Consider the following 5152-nt stretch of genomic DNA (forward strand, 5'->3'; position numbering starts at 1 on the left):
ATGAGAACACTTGGACACAGGGTGGGGAACTGCAAAGGAGCTTTTCATACTCTCATAAAGGTGAAAATTCTGCCCCATGTTCAATCAAGAGCTTGGGGGAGTTGTTTTCTGGAAAGGCAGCATACTTATATGTAAATAGGAAGAACACGATATTCTGCATCCATTCGGTAGCAAAAACTCCTCAAAAGGCCAGCTTTTAGGGCACGAGACAAGACTCCCTTCAGGATTTTGGCCGAGTCCCCATGCCAGTATAGAAAGTAATAAAGCACGCAGCGTCTCCATTAAAACAAGGAAGCCATATGTGTTGTAAGGCATGCCAGATGCTGTCATCCATACCCAGACATTTTCCCCAGTTAAAGTTGTGTCTGAAGAAAATTAACTTTTCAGGCATGATGTTTCCAAAGGGACCCACCAAAAGAAAATGTTTCTTCTGAAGGCGTCAGAATGCACATAGTGGATGAAGAGTGCATGAAGAGTACTACCTCCGCACTGAAAGGCGTCGGCAGTTGCACGCAGTTGCAAGCTGAAGGAAGGAGAAATCGCTACAATTCTTGCTTTAAAATATCCCAAAGAAATAAGCGTTCATCGGCCGGGCGCGGTGGCTCACGCCTGTAATCCCAGCACTTTGGGAGGCCGAGGCGGGCGGATCACGAGGTCAGGAGATCGAGACCATCCTGGCTAACACAGTGAAACCCCGTCTCTACTAAACATGCAAAAAAAAAAAAAAAAAAAAAAATTAGCCGGACGTGGTGGCGGGCGCCTGTAGTCCCAGCTACTTGGGAGGCTGAGGCAGGAGAATGGCGTGAACCCGGGAGGCGGAGCTTGCAGTGAGCCAAGATCGCGCCACTGCACTCCAGCCTGGGCGCCAGAGCAAGAAAGAAAAAAAAAAGAAATAAGTGTTCATCTTTTGGAGTAGGTGAGGTTATTTGAGAGAGGCACTACTTTATTGATTTCTCTGCTCCAAGTTATAAACCAGCTTGATCACTGCTAGGGTACTGGCTTCTTCCAGATATCCCCAGTTGTACAGATACTCTGTATTTTTGCCAATGTGAGTGACAATGTTGTAGAATGTTTCTAAATATGGCATTGGGGCTGGGACAAACGTAAGATCAGGTGGAGTTCCAGCCTTTCCAAATTTAAGGTTTGTCTCAGGAAACACACCCACACTGCAAGATGCTGAAATGGAAGTTGCTTCTTCGGTTTTGTTTGTTTTATGCACCCTCTGATGAGTGATTTGCATTCACAGAACCATTGTGGCTTTAGTATCCCATAATGTTCAATGAGGAAAGCAAAACCAAGGGATACGTCAGTTGCATCATGCTTTTATCTCTTGATACTTCCCAATTTAGCTAAACTTGATGTGAACAAAGACAGATTCCCTTGAGTATTAAGGCAAGGCATATCTTCTTTAATTTTTGTCAGTGAGAAATTAATATAGGCATTGACACAACCATAACCATAAACTTTGTATATTACCATTCCACAACTGTTTGAAATGGAACAATATCATAATCATATAATTTGACACCAAATTTTTTTCAAAGATGACTTTCAAAGTAACAGAAAGAAAACTGGAAGAAAAGCTGTGTGTGTGTGTTTGTGTGTGTGTGTGTGTGTATGTGTGTGTGCGTGTGTGTGTGTGTATCTGATTCACAGAACTCTTCTGAGATGGAGTGTCGCCCTGTCGCCCAGGCTGGAGTTCAGTGGCACAATCTCAGCTCACTGCAACCTCCGCCTCCCAAGTTCAAATGATTCTCCTCCCTCAGCATCCTAAGTAGCTGGGATTACAGGCATGCACCACCAGGCCCAGCTAATTTTTGTATTTTTAGTAAACACGGGGTTTCACCATGTTGGCCAGGCTGGTCTCGAACTCCTGATCTCGTGATCGGCCTGCCTCAGCCTCCCAAAGTTCTGGGATTACAGGCATAAACCACTGCGCCTGGCCTGATGCACTGAACTCTTGATACTCATCCATATGCCCCTTCTCTGACCCCTTCTTTCTCCCCCACTACTCTAGGCTAAGAAACTCTGCAATTAATATTGATACTAGACACCAACCCACCAATGTTTTTTGTTTGTTTGTTTAGACAGGGTCTTGCTTTGTCACCCAGGCTGGAGTGCAGTGGTATAATCCCGGCTCACTGCAGCCTCCACCTCCCCGGGCTTGGTTGATCCTCCCACCTTAGCCTCCTGAGTAGCTGGGACCATAGGTGCACTCTGCCTCACCTGGCTAATTTTTTACTTTCTTGTAGAAACAGAGTTTTGCCATGTTTGTCGGGTTGGTCTCAAACTCCTGGGCTCAAGTGATCCGCCCGCCTCAGCCTCCCAAAGAGCCGGGATTGCAGTCGTGAGCCACTGCATCCAGCAAATCCACCAATGCTTGTACGGACTACTGGGACAGCAACTTTAAGTGGGGATAATCAAATAGAGTTATAATGAATTGCTCTGACCAACCATACCAAGGGACAGAGATCTCTAGTCAACATACATTTCAAGCCCAAATTGGCCCACACTCCCTATTCTTCTCTGTTTTATACTCTAATGTTGTCCAACTCCTTATTAATGGATAGAGTTCTTCACTGATAACTGATGTTCCCTTCATGATATCTGTAGAGCCTGGATTGTTAGAGCTTAGACCCTTCACTTTCTTCCTGAGGCAATGTAGCCTAGTGGTCAAGTGAATAGGTTTGAGCCAGGCGTAGTGGCTCTTTTTAATCCCAGCACTTCGGGGGTCCAAGGCAGGTAGATCACTTGAAGCCCAGAGTTTGAGATCAGCCTGGGCAACAGGGCGAGACCCCATCTTTACCAAAAAAGGAAAAAAGAACTGAATAGGTTTGGAAGTCAGATGGGCCAGAGTTTGACTCTAGTTCCACTATTTTATTTTTTTAATAGCCCTGTGGCCTATTTAAGCCTATTTTCTTCTCTGTAACTAGGTATTAAAGGAAATAATATATCTGTAATAATCTCACTCCATTTTTGATATCTGACTGCTGATAGCTTTCAAGCCCCAACCTTTCCTCTTCCTCTTCTGCCTCACATCTGAACAGGCCAATAACAGAGCCTGGATGTTCTGTCCTTTGGTGATGCCAAGAAGTTCAACACTATATAAGCCTGACTTATGGGCAGGAACCCACAACCCAACCCTATCCCCCAGCTACCATCAAACCCAAGCCAACCTCCATTCTTTGCTTTCTCAAGCCATTTTGGACCTACTAGGGAAGCCTGCCTTGCTTATTACGTGAGTAATAAACCTTGTCTCGTGTGTGTGTGTGTGTGTGTGTGTGTGTGTGTACGGCATATGAACAAATCTGGAGTGATAGAGTCCATCCCCCTTTTGCAGGGTGACCACAACTCTGTGAGCAGTATGCCTAGGCAATGACCACCACCACCGAGGGTCATTCTTCTTTGGCTTTGACTTGTGAACAGGCCCTGCTGCCTGCTGGCTTGCATGCGCTTTGAGTTGTGCCACTGCCGGCAGGCTGGCTTGCTCTTTGAGCTGAGCTGCTTTCTGCTGAATTTGCTGAGCTTTCAAGCCTCTGTTATATACTTAACAAACCTAAATCAGAAGTTTCACTAATTGGCATTTAGAAACAGGAGCATGGGATTGGGGCCCTCCTTGAAGTGACCTTGGATAATGTGTCTGGACTCCTTTGTGTGTCTTAATTCCAGCATAAGCCATGACTGCCACTGGGCTCAGGGGAATGACTCTTACTCTGTTACCATTCATTGTATGTCTTAACAGGACTTTAGTCCCCATTTTATAGAGTGCTTGGGGAAAGACAGATACCCTATGCAATATGCATGCCATTGAGTGGTCCTTGCATGGAAGTATATGCTGAAGTCATACTCCTGAAAACAGGTGACTCAGTAGGACCCTACAGAATGGTTTTGCTGCTGCCGCTGCTGCCTATGTGTTTCTCACAACAAAGTTCTCAATCCTGAGAGTTATACAGAAAAAAAATACGCTTTGCACCCTGGTGGCATAGCCAAAGGGTTAATTCAAACACAACTTAAACCCTGGGTCCTTAAACCCAATAAAGCAACCATTTCTAAAAGGCAGGCCCCTAATTTGGACTGTATTAATTTCACGCTCTTTGAGATGAAATTTCTAAATATAAGCAAGGTAGAGAACATCCACTCCCTGAAGTATATCAAGTAACCATCAAAAAATAATAACAATAATGACACCTGGATGCCAGAGCCAGAGGAAACAACAACAACAACAACAAAACAGAAACAGAGGTCCTCAATTTGACCCAATTGGAAATCCAAGATGCACCAAAAAATGTATACAATAAAAAGATAAAAGATTGGCCTTTACAGCTCTGCAGCATAGATTGTGAATTAACTTCAAAATCTACTGAGATGTACCAGTTGGCAAATTGTAATGGCCTTCATCAACACGGGGGCTAAAATTATGGTCATACCTGGGATCCCACTAAATTTAAACAAGGTACCCCCTATAATCTTGGGAGAGTTACTGAACATAGGTGGAAGACAAATAGGTATGCCTCTCCTTAACCACCAGAAATATTGCCTTACCTAAACTCCGCCTAGTTAATATGCCCATGGCCCCAAAATATCTCATAGTGGGCAGGGATGCTCTAACCCAAAGTGTGATAACTTAAAGTTAAATTAGGTTTTTGACACTTACAATGGGCTTAACACAAAATGTGACCCCCTGGACCTCCCTGACCCTAGTTAGAATATTTAAGATGTCCCTGACCCTAGTTAGAATATTTAATAAGATCTAATATAAATTAAAACTAGGCATTTAAGATTGAAACTCATCATGCAAGGTCCGTTTTGAAAAGGGAATGATTATTCCCACTACTTCTCCATTTAATAGCTCAATTTGACCTCTTTTACCTTGGAAGGAAAGAATAGTGCCTCACTATAGACACTGAAGTCTTCGTTTCTTTTTTTGAGACAAGGTCTATCTGTCACTCAGAGTGACTGTAGTGCAGTGGCGCTATCATAGCTCACTGCAGCCTCGAACTTCTGGACTCAAGCAATCCTCCTGCCTCAGCCTACAGAGTAGCTGGGACTACAGCTGTGTACCACCACACCCAGCTAATTTTTTTTTTATTTTGTATAGAGACAGGATCTCACCGTATAGTCCGGGTGAGTCTCAAACTCTTGGCCTCAAGCA

Source organism: Pongo pygmaeus, chromosome 18 (genome assembly GCF_028885625.2).
Source record: "Pongo pygmaeus isolate AG05252 chromosome 18, NHGRI_mPonPyg2-v2.0_pri, whole genome shotgun sequence".
Lineage (NCBI taxonomy): Eukaryota > Metazoa > Chordata > Mammalia > Primates > Hominidae > Pongo > Pongo pygmaeus.